The 20,595-nt window shown below is 40.3% G+C and overlaps 1 protein-coding gene, 1 long non-coding RNA gene and 2 other non-coding genes across 10 annotated transcripts in view; 1 reads left to right on the plus strand and 3 right to left on the minus strand.

Moving 5' to 3' along the window:
• NFIB (nuclear factor I B) overlaps positions 1–20,595 on the minus strand; it is a 338,695-nt gene that overhangs the window by 262,107 nt on the left and 55,993 nt on the right. The window lies entirely within an intron of this gene.
• LOC142072035 (uncharacterized) lies at positions 2,619–19,274 on the plus strand. The gene is made up of 3 exons (XR_012668314.1): positions 2,619–2,965; positions 6,148–6,235; positions 19,114–19,274. It is a non-coding gene; the product is annotated as an uncharacterized LOC142072035 (long non-coding RNA).
• TRNAH-GUG (transfer RNA histidin (anticodon GUG)) lies at positions 3,313–3,384 on the minus strand. Its single transcript has one exon. It is a non-coding gene; the product is annotated as a tRNA-His (tRNA).
• TRNAH-GUG (transfer RNA histidin (anticodon GUG)) lies at positions 7,910–7,981 on the minus strand. Its single transcript has one exon. It is a non-coding gene; the product is annotated as a tRNA-His (tRNA).

Consider the following 20,595-nt stretch of genomic DNA (forward strand, 5'->3'; position numbering starts at 1 on the left):
AACACCATTGCCTCTCGTGAAACCATTTAAACCAGGGAAAAGTAGGTGTAAAAATGCTACCAAATCAGAATGGTAGCATTTCACGCTCACTCTGTGCAACACAAAGTACAGAACAGTAGAGAATTAGGCCTGTTGCTTTTTTTTTTTTTTAAATTGGGAATTTAAATTCTTTTAAATTAAATTTAAATTCTTTTAAATTAGCTGAAAAGATCTGTCTAGCTTCAGAAGTGTTCCCAGTTCCTATTTCATAAACTTAATAAGCATGGCATTTTGATTCAGAATTTAATTGAAATTGGTCCATTGAATTATCCTACCATTTTTATCAGATTTGTTGAAATTAAAATTAGAGATCTCATTGCCCCATCATCCATGTATGTTCATTAATGCTTTAATTTTCATCCCAGTACTTTCTCATGGACAGACAATGTTTTGTTTCTCCATGTCATCCTGAGCAGCCCTACCTGCAAAATACAATAGTTCCAAATATTTCCACAGAAGAACCTCCCTTCAAAGATTTCTCAGAATGTAGGTCACTTGAAAGGCTTTGAGAAAAGAACTTTTCTTGTTATGTTATAGCCCCCTAAATATTGATTAACTGGCACTGGAAATACGTTCTCCAGATTGTATCCACTTGGAGTACTCAGTATCAGATTGTAGCAAATATTTTGTTATGATCTGTGTATTATCCCAGTATAATCATACTACTCAGTCTGCTTTTCCCACTCCCAAAGTGGCTCATGCTTCTCTTGGGGTTCCGATGCATGGAGCACCCCAGCCTCATTGGGTCCTGGCTCTTTTGTATCCTGCCCCTCTATCATCGCTTAGTTCTCATGGTTCCTGACTGCTAAACCTGCCCCCTCACTAATAATAAATACCCGCTGATCCACTAAAGAATAATAATATTTCAAACAAAGGAAATGCTACTGGAAGGAGACCCCATGCCCCTAGCATTCCCAGTTGTGTACCTCTCAGCATTGTAACATTCAGCACTGCTGGTCTTAATGGACATCTTGTCTCTGTAGGAAACCCTATTGCACAGTGGGGTCTGTTGTACTAGCATCTGCAGTGCTGTTATCAGTCATCCCAGGGTCACAAGTGCACTGGCTGTTTCTGTCACAAAAGATACTATGGATTCAGTCACATATTTATGATACAACTGCAGGGAGAATTTTGTATATTTTTAAAAAATTGTAAAGTAAACTAATAACCTCTTACCATGGAACTATAGAGAAAATGCCTAAATTATTTAGCTGCAGTGATGCTAAGAAAAACCTAGTGCATGCTGTGAACTTCTCTCTTGAAAACTGGCCTTTTTTTTTTTTTAAACATATTAAGACTGCTTTAAATTGGTCTTGTGTAAGAACTAAACTTGAGTTAAAGGTAGTTACAAGAAACTTCTGTAACAATTGCTATAAATAGGGTGGATTTTTCCCCATGGACTAAAGCTGTAAAACCCCAAATGAATTTTGGGTGTGATTCAGTAGTTGATGGGCTGATTTGTTCTGACTTATTCAGTGTCTGTCCTTTCCATTTCCTTATTTGCTCCAAGTTATGGATTCAGTGGGATTAAATACCACCTAGTGAACTTCATGGCCAGGGTGTTTCTCATGTTTAATAATGTGTCCAAGATTATCCTGGAACTGGTTTTCTCATTTTTCTTACTGAATCCAATCTCTGCTGGACCTGACACCTGGAGAGGGGTGAACTCTGTTCCATCCAAGAACTAGGAAGCCAGGAATTTTGCTTTCCGATCAAGCTCTCCTGACCTCAGAAGGACCAGAGATTCTGTTTATTTAGGAAAAAAGCCATGACTCTAGTCTGAGCTGTCAAAAATTTACAGCCATTTACTTTCTGTCTTCCCATAAAGGAGCATTCTTCTCCTTTTTCTTTCTTTCTCTCCTGCCTTGTTTGTCTGTGGCTACGTTTGCACTATAGACTACTGTTAGCCTACCTATGTTGGTCAGAGTATGAAGAGGTATGATCCCTGTCCAACATAGCAGGGCCATCAGAAGTCTGTGGTCATAGATGCAGTTAGAACAGGAAAACTGGGTTTTTATGGGTTATAGCTTGTTTCACTTGGGGTGTGGGGGGGTATTATGCTGGTACAACGCACAGATCTAGTGTGGATGCAGCTATCCCAGCAGGAGTACTTTGCGGGCATAAAATACTAGTATTCCTATACTGGTAAACTGCTCCTAGCGTAGACATGGCCTATGTGTTTTTGGTTTGGAGATATCCCTTTAACAAAACTAAATGGCTTGTGATTGAGCCTGTGCCTTTATTTTTTAACTCATTTATTATTTTGTATCCTATGACAGAGTTAGAATGGGTTTTGTAACCTAAAGTTAAGAAAGAAGGTTTTAAACTCTCTAGATATTATTAAGAGATTAAATTGTTCCATCAGTTGGTCCTTTTTTCCCCAATAAAAAGAATATTTCATTTTAGCACTGTCCAGGATCATTTCCTAAATGACTTTCTGCTCTCCCTCCATTAGGCTTCTAGTGATCCCAACCACGGATATACTAGCAGACCAGTCCTCCTTCCTTCCCTCCCCCAAAAATGGAGTCAAATCTGCAGGGCAGTAGGGAAGAAAAGGGAAGAATGGGCATCATTTTTCTTTCTCTCCCCCAGCTGTCAATACCCTCCTGTCCACACCTCCCTGCCCCCCACTAAAACAGTACTTCATTTCCCACAGCCTGTCACTTATTTTAGAACCAAATGTGCCTGTGTCACACACAGACCTGGTGTTTTGCATTTATTGCTGTCAGTTATTGACCTCATAAATGGCTCATTCTTGGAAGTGAGGTGCTGGAAAGCCTTATGCTAAAGGAATGACTCGCACTTAATTTCACGCATCCTTTGCTGCTTTTCCTGTTGTGTCCTTCTGGGATTTTCTTTTGTGGTGGTGGAATTTCCAGAGACAGACTGCAGAAAGAAAACCATATCTTCCCTGGGAAAAAGAGAGGTATGTTAAAACCCTTCCAGAATGGAGTCAATTAAATACTGCACCAAGGTTACAGGATATAGTAACATTCATGGAAGTTGTTCAAAATGACATAAAGAGAAAGGGATAAGGCAAATATGGAGCGAAGAGATTCAATTTCCTCCTCTGGTAATGAGCTAATTGCAATTGTGTGCAACTGTCCCTTCCTTACATTTCGCTGTGCTTTAGAGAATAAGTAGATGCAATTATTTTGGGCTGGCTGAATTACTGCTGACCAAGCATTCATATGTGGTTAGTATTGTGTTAAATGAGAGCCTTTGGAAAGGGAATATATATTAACAAAAACAAAACAAAAAACAGCCCTCTCCTGCCGTGACTCGGATTCGAACCGAGGTTGCTGCGGCCACAACGCAGAGTACTAACCACTATACGATCACGGCAAGCTAGTGCAGTTAGCATGCTATAGGTTGTCCCCTAGCAGAGCTCTGAGAACACAGCTACCGAGTGAGAATTGGTTGCCATGATTCACATGACTGTTTGCACCTCCAGGCAGTGCTAAACTGAGGAAAGACTTAAGAATTTTCTTGTTTCTCCATTGTTCAAAACTTATTTCTCCCCACTACTGTGCATAATCAGAAAAAAGTTCTATTCTCAAGTTACTGGTTAAACAGAATGTGTGTGTGTGGGGGGGAGGTTGTTTTTTGTTTTTTAAATTGTGGAAGCTTTTGTTTTAAGTAGCTAGTGCTGATACTGTACATTTCTTTTTCCTGCGACAGTTTCTAAAATGCATTTCAAGTAGGGTTTGGATTTGGAAGCCTAGTTTTTAAAACTGGCCTTGGCTATCCTATCATGGAAAGAAGGGGGACTGATCTTACACAACAACCACCACCAATAAAATGTAGTAGACATTTTGAGTAATTCATTTTGTTTGAAAGATTCCCCCGACACACACATTATGGTACTGTTCAATCCAGTGACCCAGTACTGCCAACCGCACACACTCAAAAGTCATGAATCAAGCCCTCAAAAATGATAGCAGTGGTTAAAAAACCTCAAGAGATTTTAAAAATAAATACCAAATGTGAAGTTCTTTTTATTTGCCTGGTGGTGTTAGAGCATTTAGAGCCCACATTTTCAAGTTTTTCTCTGCAACCAGGCAGGAGAGAAATTTACTTGTTTTAAAAAGCTGATATTCTCAGGTTATTATTAATTAATTTATTTATTAGTAGTATTGTGGTAGTACCTGGTAGTTCAGGTCACAGACCAGGACCTAATTGTGCAATGTGCTATACGAACACAGAACAAAAAGACAGCCCCCACCCCCAGAGAATTTACAATCTAAGCATTAGACAAGAGACAATAGGAGAATATGGACAGAGGGAAACAATGAGACAACGTTGGTCAGTATGATAGGCAGTGGTTTTGGCATACCAGCTGCCTAACTTGTCAAGTTTTTTGTAGACCTCACAGCAAAAGAGAGAGTTCTAACGAGGAATTCTAGGGAAGCGGATGAAGTGACTTTAAAGCAAGTAGCATTGCTGGGTTGAGATTCTGCAGTCAGCAAATCACTGTGACAATGATGTTTTAATGCTGATAAAAGCAACAGTTTTCTACTTATATTTTATTAAACCAGGATCTGCACAAATCTCCATTGTGTTATTCTGTGTGTTCTGAAAATTTTCACCTACACTTATTGAATTTCTACATGTAAATCAACTGGGCTAAATCCTCTCTTTTGCTTTGGAACACAGAGAACAGATTTTTTTAAATTAATTACTGAAACACACACAAGTACTTTTGTAAGAGATATTGTGAAAAGAATGAGACTTAGCTTATGTTTTTGCAGAAGAACAGGATCTCCCTGTATTTACATAAGAAAAGTCTTAGGAAGGTAAAAGGGTCAGTGGGCCCATTAACCAGTCCACCTTGTTTTTCTTCTGCCACTTCCCTCCATACATCATTGTCCTCCTCACAGAAGTTCCCTTGAGAATTCATTAGTTTTACTTGTTGTAATGTCTCTTCTGGGTAATCCATTTTACATTTATAGAGCCAGCTCTAAGTGCAGCATGGGCCAAAAACAGAGCCACTTATGGCTGCCTGATTCTCAAGTTGCCACAACTACAGCTCTAACATAAGTTAGAGCAGCATCTAGGCATCTCTAACTTATGAGAGATGGCTACAGCCCTTATGTGATCATGCTCCAGCAGAGAATTGCCATAGGGAACTGCCAGGTTGAAAGGGAAGGGGTAAGCACCAGCTCCACTGACTTTATACTAGTTGAGAATTCTCTAGACTTCAAAAGTGTATAAGACTAGCACAGCAGACAGTACACAATGTATTCTCCTTTTTGTAACTTATACATTTAGGAAGACTATTTAGCACGTACATAGTGCTTTCCATCTGGAAGGCCTTTACAAGAATGGGAAGGTATTTTACAGAGAGGAAAACTGAGGCACATAAGTGACATTCCAAAGCACTCTCAGTGAGAAATAGAGGTGTGAAAAAGGTGAAATATGTATGTCTCTGAAGGGCAGAAGTGGTCTATTGAGGTAGACTGCAGTATTACTTCACTTATGGAATTCAGTCAATTAAGGGAATTTGTTCAGTAAATGTACTTTAAATTTACATTTAATATGCAGAGACATTCACAACAGAGTGCCCATAAAATTAAAAGTGATTATTTTATTTACTACAATGATCACCACTCAGTAGCCTAGGAGAAAGTTAGCAGAGATCACCCTGTTATAGACTACAGTTCAGGAATGCATCAGTGTGGCCTAGTGGCTAGAGCACTGGAATAGGATTCAGGAAACCAGCCAGCTGGGTGACCTGGGCAAACCACTTCACCTCTCCGAACCTCAGTTTTCCAATTGGATAATGATACTCACTTCCTTTGTAAAGCACTGTATCAGTGAGAGGTCCCATTTAGTTCAATGAGATTTAAGAACTGTCTTGAATCAAGGCAATAGGTTCCTTCACTCTAAGGGCTTGTCTATGCATGGAGTTGTTTCTGATTAATTCCATGTGTGGACACTTTTATTCTGGATTAAGAGTGTCCACACATGGAGTTAATCAGGAACAACTTAATGTGTACAGAAGCACTCACAAAACACAAGTCTCATGTGACCTTCTCTCCACATCATTGAAAGCGACAGGGAAATAAGAAATTCACATGCAACATTTTTTTTTTTTTATATTGACAGAGGATTTGTGGAGGACTTCAACACCCACCACCCCACTTTATTTCCCAGATGACATCACAAGCAACAACAGGAGTGGGAGAAGACTCAGGTTAAAGTGCACTCAGACTTGACATATGTAAATAACGTTGTTTTAGCACAGATGAACTCACCTTTATTTCACATTATTTTTCAGAGTGCTGCTCACAATTTCAGGAAACTTAATTCCCAGAACAGCTTGTAACTAAAAAGGCCAAAGTATATAAACTCCCTGAAAATTTTCAGTAAAAACTTTCAGAAAGCCTGTATTTCATGTGAGGCTTTGGAAAATACAGGATCATAGAACTCATCCAAAATGTGTATCTGTCAAGACCCCTCTCTATGCAGGATATAATCCACAAGTCGAAGACAGATATTAAACCAAATACAAATAAGTAATAATAAAAGGTATTTGCTCTTAGTCTTACTTCTGATACACTTAAGAACCAATGATCAGAGCTTCCAAAAAATGGCATCTAAATATTCTAACTCCTTAGCAATAAGCCCTCATTCATTTATATAGCATGTAATTCTATTGTGAATTTATATGATGTATTACATGAATTACTGATATTTGCTATAGTGTAATTTATAAAATCCAAATGCCCCTTTTAGAGGTCTTCTTTCTAACAACTGAAGTTCTTATATGAGGCAGTGATAAAGAAAGTTACATTACACTCAGTGCTTAGCACAGAGACAAAAAGAAAAGGAGTACTGGTGGCACCTTAGAGACTAACCAATTTATTTGAGCATGAGCTTTCGTGAGCTACAGCTCACTTCATCAGATGTATACCGTGGAAACTGCAGCAGACTTTATATACACACAGAGAATATGAAACAATACCTCCTCCCACCCCACTGTCCTGCTGGTAATAGCTTATCTAAAGTGATCAAGTCTTGATTATGTAAAGAGTTGTCACTTTGGATGGGCTAGCACCAGCAGGAGAGTGAATTTGTGTGGGGGGGTGGAGGGTGAGAAAACCTGGATTTGTGCTGGAAATGGCCCACCTGTTGATCACTTTAGATAAGCTATTACCAGCAGGACAGTGGGGTGGGAGGAGGTATTGTTTCATATTCTCTGTGTGTATATAAAGTCTGCTGCAGTTTCCACGGTATACATCTGATGAAGTGAGCTGTAGCTCACGAAAGCTCATGCTCAAATAAATTGGTTAGTCTCTAAGGTGCCACCAGTACTCCTTTTCTTTCTGCGAATACAGACTAACACGGCTGTTCCTCTGAAACCTGTCACAGAGACAAAGGGTTTCCTGGAATCACTGATGAGGGACAGTTAATTTTGTCTGTCACCCAGGAAAAACCTCCTGGTAACAACAATTCATGCCCGATTAAGCAAGATTTTCACATCTATTGCTGTCATATTTTCAAGTAATTCAGGGATGTTGCTTTATTATTATACACTACTGGCAAAGATCAAAAATAAGCAGACCGCATGAGCTTGTTCAGTCCAGACCTAAAGTAGGTGTAATAAATAAAAATTACATGCTCACCACGCCACAGTGCATCACATTATCCATAAACAGACGTTTAAAATTAACAAAACAAACCCTTACAGCCCACACACTTACAATAGGCTTATTAAATTAATACTTATTTCATGGTTATAGGTAAATTTTACAAATCATCCTTGTAAAAGTTACAAGATTTCTAATTGCTTGTTCATTGTGTTATTAGGTTTCACTAATAGATTATTTTTAAATTCTGTATTTTAGAAAAAATGTATTTCCCTTCCTGCCGTGACTCGGATTCGAACCGAGGTTGCTGCGGCCACAACGCAGAGTACTAACCACTATACGATCACGGCAAGCTACCAGGGAACTGCATATTTAACTTGCTTTTTTCCCTGTTGCAGTGTTGAAGTCAAAAGGCATAGCGCCATCTCTTGTCTAGTTTGTTGTTTTAAAATCAGCTCAGACACAGCTGGCCAGAATATTTTCATGAGCAAGTCATTACACTCTACAATCTGCTCGCGTTTGCTCCTGCACTGAATTCTACTTTCTATAATAATTTATGTCTTATCAACCTGGGGGTCATGACCACCCAAAGTGGGCCATGAATAGGTTCAGGAAGGCCATAAAAGCCTGTCCATTCTTTATGGCAATCCCACACCTTTTTTCTCATTTGTAACATAGGGTCACAGGACAGTACATTTATTTAGGCACAGAAACTGTATCTATTTCTTTCCCAACAAGATGCGAAAACATATTTGCTTAACAGAAGAACAAGCACCAGTCATTTCACTATTTCACAGTGACATTCTTTTGAATGTTCTTGCTAAAAATAAAATTCTTGGCTATACCATGCACTGAAATGTTGCTCAAATTCATTTTCCTGTATTTGTATGGTTATTCTCTTGGATAGGCCAGGAGATATTCAAACACCAATGCCAACGCCACACGGAACTGCCCACAGAGTGTGTATCAATTAAAGGCAGAGGTGAAAGTAAGACAGTACGCCCCAGTACAGCGTTCCAGCAAGAGCCGGTGCGCCGTACTGGGGTGGATCAGCTTCCCCAGGCGCAATTTAAAGGGCCTGCGGCTCCCAGCAGCGGCTGGAGCCCCCGGCTCTTTAAATTGCTGCCAGAGCCCAGCTGCTGGAGCCCTGGGGTAGTGGCGGCCGAGCCCTGGGTCCTTTAAATTGTCCCCAGAGCCCTGCTGCCACTTCCCCAGGGCTCTGGGGATGGGGCTCCGGCGACCACTACCACTCCGGGCCCTTTAAACCGCTGCCAGAGCCCCCGGCTGCCGCTGTTACCCTGGGGAGGGGGAAGGAGGCACTTGCCGGTACAGGGTGGGCCAGGGCTGGCTCTGACCACCCCCCCAGCCTCGCCCCTTCTGCCCGAGGCCCCACCACTTCCGGGGGCCAGAGCTGGCCCCAGCCCAGCCCCATACCGGTAAGTCCCTAGACTTGCCTTTAATCAGGGGTGAAAGTAACAGCCAATTATTGCTGAATTATACTCCGATGCATGCTGCTGAGCCAAACGCTGAAAACCACCTGTCCTTTTGTGTCTAGATCTTCAGGTCTCCATATAATGAGCACAAACAACGTTCGGATACCCAAAACAAAGCATGAGAGATTTTAATACAATTGTGTGAAAGGAAGTCTCCAGCAAAATGAAACTATACCATGCAACATTCTAAATAATGGGAAAAATCTTAAAATAAGAGCTTCCTACTATCTTAAATCATATTTAAGACTGAAAAACATTACAATGTGTTATCATGATAATTCCTCTGAGCAGCTGGCACTGGAAATATCTAAGAGAATATGGGGTTGCTGGCACTGCAGATAGAATGGTGGGGGCCCAATCCATTACAGAGGTGTGCGCCAAAAACTTCACTGGCAATCACAGCCAGAACAGAAAATCTTATCATCATGGGCTCTGTGCAGAGCACTGAGTAGGGGGGCAATGCAGAGCAGCACTATGCCTGGGAGAGCATCCCTTACTATGCCAGGTGAGATTATATACAAATAGAATAGACATGATTTTTAAAAACACAAAAACCAAGATGAACATAAATGCAATAGATAGCAAAATTATGAAAATAAAAGTATAAGAGGGGTAGCCGTGTTAGTCTGTATCCACAAAAACAACGAGGAGTCTGGTGGCACCTTAAAGACTAACAGATTTATTTGGGCATAAGCTTTCATGGGTAAAAAACTACTTCTTCAGATGCATCTTATGCCCAAATAAATCTGTTAGTCTTTAAGGTGCCACCAGACTCCTCGTTGTTTTTATGAAAATAAAATTACTATTACTGAGGTCTCAAATGTGATGTTTTGTACATGCTGAATATTACAAACTCTGGTCTGCTCAGTGACATATTAAGGATACTGATCTTCAGCAAAGTGCTGCAAACTTTACTCAGGCATGGGAAACCATGGAAGTTTAGCCCAAGTAAGGAGAAAGAGATTCTAAACTCTTACAGCTTCCTAACATGCAAATACTGCTCATCATTCATCTCTAATGTAAAATGGTACATTTTACCCCTTCCTGTCCCCAAGACCTGCCAAATGAGAGCCTTAAACTTCAGATCTTAAAAGTTTAAACCTTCTAACTGAAGTATTCTAAATGTGGACTGAGCATGTTGCTGAGGAAATCTGGGTTCTGGGATATGATTCAAAGCCTAATGAAGTCAACTGTTACAAAGATTGCAGTGGGCTTTGCAACAGAATCAGAACTAGAGACCTATCATTAACTCATCATGAGACTTTAAGCAGTCACTTAACTTGTGTCCATCTGTATAGTGGGGATAATGATACACACTTGTCAGTGAAAAACATTTCAATATCTACAGATGAAAAGATCTATATAAATGGTAAGTATTATTACTAGTATAGTAAACAGAACTCTGCTGGAACTCAGTAGGTCTGGAATTCTGCTCACCATGCCTTCAGGGAAGAAACCTACATCTTAGTAAAAAGAGAATTTATAATAAGCAGAAAAAATTGGCTTCAGGCTATTTATTAAAAATGTAAATGAAATGTTTTTAGCTGTAGTAATAGTAAAAAATATTAATTCAAATGGTCTGTAATTGAAAAATATACTGAGAAACAATTCTGCTTCTATACTGTCTAGCTCGGATATTCTCTTCCTTCATTCTGTATTAATCAAGACATATACATTAAAAAAAGGAACTCTCTTCCACCACAATTATCTGCTTCTGTAGCATATTCTTCTTTTGAAGGCACAGGGACTAGTCATTGTGTCTACTTCTAGCAACGGAAGGATAGAAGACTCACACAGGCCAGAAGCGGCTAGTCAGGAGAAGAGCATAAGGCCTTATCTATAATGGAAAACGTACCCACCACTGAGAACAGCGTTTAAGTATGGGTTCTGAAATGGTGCTAAACATGATCTGGGCTGGTCTACATTTATAGTTAAACCAGCATTCACCTCTAGTTTATCTGCATCAGCAATGGATCTCTCTTATTGCAGATAAATGGCATTGTCCCCTGCTAACCCACGGAAGTCTCTACAAGACTATACAAGGCAGAGGAGACTCAAACTCCATATCTTCTATATTTGTACATTGCCATATAGATCAATGGCACTCACTAACCACCACAAGCTATAAAAGATGTGTGCCAAATACTTTAAGGCACAGTCCTGCATTGGGGGCAGTGTGGGGCACCCTCCTCCAGTGGGTTTTCTAGGAGCCATTGAACCTCATATAGGCACAATGCCCCCCAAGTTCCAGGAGAAACATGGCCATTTGCCATCAGCCTGAATCCTCCCTCTGAATTATATCCTATTATTCCTTGTACAGTCATTACACCAGTGCAACCAAATCTGAACTCTTCATGTACACCATGATAGCATTTTACACTTGTGCAAATGATTACACAAGGCCCAAGCCTCCCCAGCTCCTAATAATTTTGTTGCTCCATTTTTGAAATCTCTTTCTGGTTGCCTGGAATGAATATAATGCTGCATATGGGTTTTCATCAGACCCATGTAGCAAAGAATTCTCTACCTTTCTGCTTGGGTTTTAGTCAAAAAAACCACAGGGTCCATATATTCAGCTACAACTTTTTTTCCCCTAAGTAAAACACACAAAAGAACAAAACTCACAATTCTCCTTTTCTTTTTACAGTTCAGATGAAATCCCTAGAAGAGTCTGAGTCCCTATTACCTTCTACAGTGTAGTCATTGACACTTGTGCATCTCAAAGACTACCACCTGTGTTAAGTGAATGCAGTTTGCTAGCATTTAACACCCACTTTATGCAAGGTGAAAGGCAATGAGGAAATCAGGCCTTGATTCAAGGAGGCTGTGCGTTTAAAAATCTACACTCTTGCAAACTCTCAGATGTCTGTATAGTAAGGTAAACTACTTTCCATTATTTGATGCCTCTGGTATGCAGCCCAAATCTGCACTGGTGTTTTTTGTTGTCAGTTTGCACTGCAAATTCATCTCTCATTTGCAGTTCCAGTCATCCAGAGTTTCTTTGCAGTACTGCATCCTGCTAAATTCTCCTTCCTGCTGTATAGGCATATGGATTATTTCCCCTCTGGATTAATAAACTTGCATTTTTCCAACTTGAATTTCATTTTATAAATTTTCTACATATTTTTAGCTTCATTAAGTTCCTTTGACTACTTCTCTGTCCTGACTAGAGATTGCAACAAATGACAATTTAGCTTTATCTCAGTGCAGCAAACGTGCATGATTTTTATCAGTAGTCTAATAATATTTGCTGTTTTTCTTAAAGGCCCAGTTTCTGAAGTCACGTGATTACAAGAAAATCTCAGCTTTTTAAAAAAGTAACATTCTAGCTCTTGCTGTTGTAGAGGAAAGCTTAAAAACATGAACCCCAAAAGCTTAAAACCCAGAGGACAAATAAAAAGAATGTAAAACGTATTTAAAAAAAAATTCATGATTTATGAATGCTTGGGATTAGCAATAGTTATCTGCACATTTCACTAACATGTTGTATGTACCCCGTTCCAGCTCATTACTAAAGATGCTAAGAAAAACCAAGCCCTGAAGTACCCCAGTAAACATTTCCCCCCAGTTTAATACATTGCAGTTATTAACATCTTTCTTTTATATTCCTTCAGCCAGTTTCCAAGCCATGTGTCAGTATTTAGATTATACTGATATCTATATATGCAAAGAGATTTATGTGTATAGGATAGATACAGCACGTGTCATCCAGAAAGATCTCAAACTGCTTTATGAAATTGGGTTCCACAAACACTTATTCACGAGTTAAAATAATTTTATCTGTGGGCTTTGGCACTAAAATTATATGCAAACTGTCCAAAGGGGTCACTCACTGAGGTAGAATGGCTGCTATTTAATATCACTCAGCAGCAATGCTCATTGTAGGACAGGAAATGATGAATACTGTATCCAGATGAAACTGTGGGGGGCAGAGGAGGGATTTAGGTGCAGAAGACTGAATGTAATTACTTACGTTAGAATATAATCAAAACACTGGTTACTATCTCTGCTTTTACAAAATGTGCCAATGTATTTTACTGATCACAAACATTCAGGACCTAGATTTCACATTTCATTAATTTATAAGATAGGTCATGGGTTCAGTACTTATAAGGAAAGACTCCCATGCAAGTAATAACCCAGCTCGACCTTGCTTAGCGTGCAAAATCTGATGGAATCATAACACAAAGTCATATATCTGGATGTCATATTTTTTATTCTTCCATATTGTTCCCGTCATTTCCATTTATTATGATCGTTTGCTGTCCCCATCCAAACATGACAGAGCAGAGGTTGGGCAGGATATTTTTACTTGCCTTGCAGGGCTTGCATGGAAGAGGAGTGGAATATGCAGCAATAGTGTATATCAGCACAGCTCCAAAATCTATACTTTCATTAAACGAAAAAACCTCTAGTTCTTATGATTGTGAAGAAAACCTTAAAAATATGAACCTTGCATAATTACTGCAGCATTATGACTGAGTTTGCAGAGAGCCTGGGACAATAGCTCTGAGATAGTGAATTGCCCCATTCATATCAGTAAAATATTAACTCAGAAGCCCAATAATGATGCTTTAAATGTTCCAAACATTAATTATTTCACTTCTGATCAAAGCATGAAAGAAAGAAAAGGGAGGGTCATGATCTGCATAATCTACTTTGAGCGATCTCTACTCTACATCTCATTTTTATGTACCTGGGAGAGCATCATCACATTTTTTCCACACCAGTCATGAAGACTAGGCTGAGGAGTCTAGCAGAGCACCCAGAATTATATTTTGAAACCCTATATATTATGAGTGGAGTCTCATTTTGGCATCTCAAGTGGCTGGAGCTTAGGCGGTGGACAGAGTTTGGAAGAGCAAACTATCTTTATTTTTCCTTTTCCCATTTCAACCTGTTCCCTCTCTAGAGTCATCCTTAAAACATATGAAGGCAAAATCACACATACTATTCACATAAAATGAATATTATGGAATTGGATAGCAACAGTTAGCATTGTGACTTCTCTGAAGTGGAGACAAAATTAGTATCTGGACTTCTCAAACAAAAACCCAAGTGAGGCTGTCACTTAGAATCATAGAATCATAGAATATAAGGGTTGGAAGGGACCCCAGAAGGTCATCTAGTCCAACCCCCTGCTCGAAGCAGGACCAAATCCCAGTTAAATCATCCCAACCCAAACTTGTTTGGGTTTTAGCGAATAGTCCCAGGCAGGCCAACAAAGCAGGTTGAAGCATCACTAAACTTGGGTGAGAAGGCTCTGTGTGTGTGGACAGGAGGGGGTGTCAGAGCAAAGTAATTCTGCAGTGAAGACATATCCTCAGTCACACTATCAAAAAATTACAGCTGCTGGTTCCGTTACAAAGGACTGTCAGGACAAAAATATTAAAATTGCAACAGTGAGGCGGAGAGCTCAAAAGTACAATGTCGGCTAAGGCGAGACAAATAAAGAGACACCAAGAACAGTTGCAGGTAAACAGAGACCAAAACCTGCTATCTCTAACTCAGGCAAAATTCCCATTCAAGTCACTGGAAATTTTTTCTTGAATAAGGACAGCAAGATTTATCCCTCGGTTGGAATGTTCCTGCTTTAATTAACCATCTCTTTTGCACTGACAAACTATAAAAGATTTCCTATCATTCCAATACACTTACATTTTGCTGTTCATCTTGTTTATACAGATAAATATACTGGTGCAGTTTTTTTTCTTAAAATGCCTTCAAGCTCTTGTTGCCTTCAAGAAATAAAGGATTGGGCCCCTGATGTCTGCTCCTTTATCTAGGTTTCATTTTGTGTATTGCTACTTTTGTATTTCCATTACCTCCTATTAATTATTACCTCTTGTAAATCAGTATATGTTTGCATTTAGTTAAAAATCTAGGGGGATGTATAAAGAACACTCACATTGTTATATAGATTGACCTTTTTAAAAATTGCAATAGACTTTTATACAGTGCATCTACTCATACATACTGATCCAAATTTATCCAAAAAATGGGCCAAATTAGCCCCATGCTCACTTTTGCTGGCACAGTCCAAAGGTGGCTGCTGCTGGCCTGGAAGGGGGTTGGTAGTTTTGCTAGCATATATGCTAATTGAGCCTGCAGATAAGTTTAAGTTTAAAACTGTTTGCCCCAGTGGAAATCCTGACCAAGGGCAGGCAGCAATACTGAAAATGGTTGAACTGTTGGTGCAGATGGGGGAAAACCTGTTTCAGGACCACAACAGATGATCATGGGGGTCCCTTCTGGCCTTAAAGTCTATGAGAGGGGTATACATAGGTGTGGGAACTAGGGATGCGGGGGGTACTGCAGCACCCCTGGGCCTGAGGGCTCCACTGCTGGGTCCCGGCCACCAGCCCAGGACTCCGCACTCACCCATAGCTGTGGCCCCAGCCTTAGCCCCCTTAACCTGTCCACGTCCCACACTGGAGCCACGGCCCTGTTCCCGGCCCCAGCCCTAGGGGGCAGTGAGGGGCATGGACAAAGGTAAGTGGGGGTACAGCACCCCCACTCAGAAAACTGTTCCAGCACCACTGGGGGTATACATTCTAGTGCACACTAGTGTATCTTGCACCCACCATGTGAACTCTGCTGGCACACACTAAAAGTTCTTTTGTGCGCATTAATGTAATTTTGTTTGAAATGGAACTACATTAATGTGTGTTAGGGAACTTTTAGTGCATGCCAGCAGGGTCCACATCAGCCAGTTAGAGCACAAGATGCTAGTGAGCACCAGGGACATGTGCCTCCCCCACCCCCTCTGCCCCAACCCGGGAGGAGCATGCTCTTCCCTCCCTATCACCACTCCCACCCCGGCTCTGGCAGGTGCTTGATCTTCCTCCTCTCACCCCTCCCCACCCCCGGCAAAAGCTCACTCTTCCTCCTCTCCTGTCTCTCCCAACCCTGGCTCCGTAGGAGGTTGCTCTTCTTCCTCCCTCCTCCCAGGTCTGGAAGAAAATCTGTGACCCAATATTTATTGGAGGGCATATCCCTGCTTGCCCCCCTTCTTGCACCTGCCCCTGGTGAGCACAAAATTGACACACCTCTGGTGCAGCTGTTGAGTGTAACAGCCACTCTTCTTTCAGGATAAGTGTAAAAAGCAGTTTCAGCTCCTTCATGGAATAAGATAAGTGAAACAAAAGGAGCCACTTCCCAGAACACAGGCCACAGGCAACACTGAATAGGACTCTGAGCTACTTGGGTGCAAGGTTCTAGGGCTAGATCCTGTGTGATGGAGATGTGTGTGTCAGAGAGAAGCAGCAGATATGCCACAAAAGTAGACGAGAGGACAGCAAACAGGCACTAGATCAACCCGCAGCTGCACTTTCTGTAATGGTGTTGTGAATTGTTTGCTCTCATCTACACTAGCAGTTCAGCCATTTTCAATTCTAGATAGGGAGGTCCCATTCTTATCAGAAACAGGTCAATTTCCTGTTGTAGGTTAGGCTAAAAGATTATAGGAGCAGTTCTCAAACACTTCCATAGCACGGACCTCTTAAAGGAAAGACAAGGTAGATCTACTCATTTACCGTTTATGATCGCATAACATTTTTATTTGCAGTGTCGTTGTAGCTTGTTGGTCCCTGGATATTAGAGAGACAAGGTGGGTGAGGTAATATCCTTTACTGGTGAAAGAGACAAGCTTTTAAACTAAGTGGAACGATTCTTTAGGTCCCATTGTGATGCTCTGAAGATCACCCAGACTAATAACATTCTGTTACCACCGGCTTTCTAACTTTGGGAGCCTATGCTGCTGTGCCACAAGCAGAGCTTTGACACCAGCTGACAGCCGACAAGCATAAAGATCTGAACCCTGGCTTCCACCAGCCTAGTTACTCCTTGCAGGGTGACCTCAACAACCCCCTCTGGTCCTGAGTCATCCCAAATCTGTCTCCCTGAGTTCTTAACTACTACATGCTTGGAATTTTCTCCTCTGGTTCGTTGCCCCTGAAGGAGTAAAACCTGCCCCCAATAATCAGTTTACATTGGGACATACACTCCACACAGTTTGTACACCAGAGACCTGTTTGGGTAAAAATAAACAAAATATCGATTTAATAGAAAAACAGATTCAAAGATGAAATAGTAAGGAAAAGCACACACATACAGGTTACACAGAAAATAAAAAGAACAGGAGTACTTGTGGTACCTTAGAGACTAACAAATTTATTAGAGCATAAGCTTTTGTAGGCTACAGCCCACTTCATCGTCTACCTTCTCTGTATGTATATATATATATATATCTTCTTACTATGTGTTCCATTCTATGCATCTGATGAAGTGGGCTGTAGCCCACAAAAGCTTATGCTCAAATAAATTGGTTAGTCTCTAAGGTGCCACAAGTCCTCCTGTTCTTTTTGCGGATACAGACGAACACAGCTGCTACTCTGAAACCTGTCCTTATATAGAAAATAAAGATGCAATCTCAGGCATTACACTTCCATAGTAGCCAAATTCACTTTGCTAATACAAGTTAGAACACTTTCCTAGTGTGTCCTCTGTCCTAGAGGGGATCCACCCTGCTTGGATGCTAGCCCTTAGTTTTTGAACAGCCTTCACTTCAAGCTCTCTGCCCTTTTAACAAGATTTGCAGGGTTTTTTTCCCCTCTCTCAGACTATGGTAATTCATAGTTATGCAAAGCTCTGTGTTGCTTGAAAGCTTGTCTCTTTCACCAACAGAAATTGGTCCAATAAAACATATTACCTTACCCAATTTGGGCTCTCTAACATTTTTATGGCAGCTATAGAGTAATTGCTTACATGGACAGGTAATCTCAGGAATGTAATGTTAGTCTGGGAGTTGTGTGAAATCTCACTGAATCTGGGGAGCATATCAGCCACTCTCATTTCAGGATAAATGTAAAAAAGCGGTTCAGCTCCTTTATGGGATAGCTGAAACAATAAGAGCCACTACCCAAAACACAGGTCACATGCAACACTGATCAGGAATCTGAGCTATGTGGGCAGGAGGGTTTCATTTGGGGGCTGGATGCAAACGCAGGGGCTAAATATTGTTTGATGGAGCTGTGCGTGTGAGAGAAGCTGTAAATACACCACAGAAGTAGAAGAGAAGACAGCAAGCAAGCACCAGAGACAGACAGAGAAGCGCTTGTACCCTGACTCAGAGAAAAAGCTAAGAGAGAGCACTTTGGGGCAGAAAGGGGGTTGGAACTGTGAACAAAGAAACTGTCATAAGAAAACAAGAACGGCCATACTGGCTTAAACCAATGGTCCATCTAGCCCAGTATCCTGTCTTCCGACCGTGGCCGGTAGCAGATGCTTCAGAAGGAATGACCAGAACAGGGCAATTATCAAGTGATCCATCCTCTTGTCATCCAGTCCCAGCTTCTCGCATTCAGAGATTTAGGGGTTAGCGGTCACTTGCTTAATTCCTACTGTGTTCAGCAAACAGGACGTGATCAACCTTCTGTGTAAACAAACATGATTGTTTCAAAGAAATTCCTGGTCCCATCATCATTTGTCCTCGTAACAGAAGCAATCTGCAAGACCCCAAATATTGGTTAACCGTTCAAAAGGGGTAATAGTATTTCAGTATTTCTAGATGCATTTAATATGTGATTTTTCTTGTATGCAAAAAGTTCACACTATTTTCCCTTGTTTTCTCCTCCCATCTGTTCTATTCCTCTCTGCCCTTCATATGCTGCCTGGTCCCCTTATTTCCTTGAGAATCCTCTCCCACTCTTATGCCTTGTTTAAATGAAAAAATGTTACTAATGTTACTCTGTTTCCTTATTAACTAAGTTAAATCAATAAGGCACTCTTAAGCCAAAATAAGACCATCCACACAAGGACATTGCTAAACTGATTTAGTAAAATCATTACAATTTTCTTGTGTAGGCAAGTTCTAAATTCCTTTCCTGCTTATTACCTCCAGGGCCAAAAGTGGCCCATATCTCTCTCCTCCTATGTAGCAGTAGTCCCTAATGGAGGTGGCTTAACGGGCTTCTCCTCCTCATTTCCAGATGCTCTGAAGCCAGAAATTACAAGAAGAAGCTACCATCATGTGAGTTGTCAGCTCTTCAAAGTCCCAACAAGTGCTCCACGGGCCTGAGAACCACAGTGTTACAATGTAGGTCATTATAGTTTTAACAAAAATCTGTAATCAGATTTAATTTTTCATATTTGCCCTTTTATTATATATTTCCCCTTGTAAAGATTCAATAATTGTGGGAAGATAGTTAATCATAAAAGGCTTTAATCTTTCATATATTTTAAATGGTCGTAACATACACGAAGCAAATGTCAGTTGTTATAAGAATTCAATTATTTCCTTTTAAAATGTATTGGATTATTTTAGTGCACGTGCAGGACTAAAAGCAGTAGATAGAGCCATTGATGGAGTACTGCAGACAGCAGTGAGGGAGCAAACTAGATCCACACAGCTTGACCAATGCATTGCAATCCTGTCCTGCAAAATCTCTTCTGTTTTCTGTCCCTGAGGCTGCCTATGATGCCGAATGGTAGCAAACTACACTGTTGTTTTGGAATGTGAATAAAGATCCTTTGGGGACTACAGTATTGCCAACCCCAAGTGTTCAAAAATCATCAGCCAGGCCTCAAAAAATCACAAGATGGTCTTGAAAATCATGAGATAAAAAAAAAAAGAAAGAAAGAAAAAAGCTGGGTTCATTTTATTTGTCTCCTATTTTCTAAGCCTTTAGGGAGCATTCAAGTCACATTTTGAAGCATTTCTCTGCAACTATGAGGGCTAGAAAGAAACTTACTTTTTTCATGAAAAATGAGATTCTTATGTTACGCATACATTCAATAAGGGGACCTTCAAGAGAAACACCAACTAGTGCCAGATTCATGACAAAATAACGAGAACTGGCAACAATGGGACTAGGAGAAAGCCTCCGATTTTTTTTTTCCCATGAGAGACCTAAAGAGGATTTGGATTTGAAAATAAGGCTCCAAGGTTGACCCTTAATGTTTTGCTTCTTTTTGTATTATAGTTTAAGGATTTCTAGCAAAATAAATTATCCCGTGGGAAATAATCATACAGTAGTCTAAGATATATATAAAGTTAAACAGAAGCAGTACAAACAGGAATATTTTTCTTTTTAAAGTTTCAATATCTGAGTTTTCCTCAGGGGGGAGGCAAAGTGTGTTTGATTTTATTTAACTTAATATGTCGTCATCTTTTTTTTTCTTTTTTTTTTGTTGTTGTTCAAAATATACTTTCCTCCATAAATAAAATAAAATGCAGGATTGGCAAGATTATTAAAAACATTAGTTAACCCATCAGAAAATGCCCAAAGAATGTTTTTAAGTAGTCTCTTGTGATACTGGCCATGCTTCATTGATTTAAGGTATGAAATATATTATCCAATCTTTAATTACATTGTGTCTCTTTGCTTACACTTTAAAGCCTTTTATTGTATTTCTGCTCAGAGATCTGAGTCCCAAGGTTCTCATTTCAAAAGTACCCCCACAAAAAAATC

Source organism: Caretta caretta, chromosome 5 (genome assembly GCF_965140235.1).
Source record: "Caretta caretta isolate rCarCar2 chromosome 5, rCarCar1.hap1, whole genome shotgun sequence".
Lineage (NCBI taxonomy): Eukaryota > Metazoa > Chordata > Testudines > Cheloniidae > Caretta > Caretta caretta.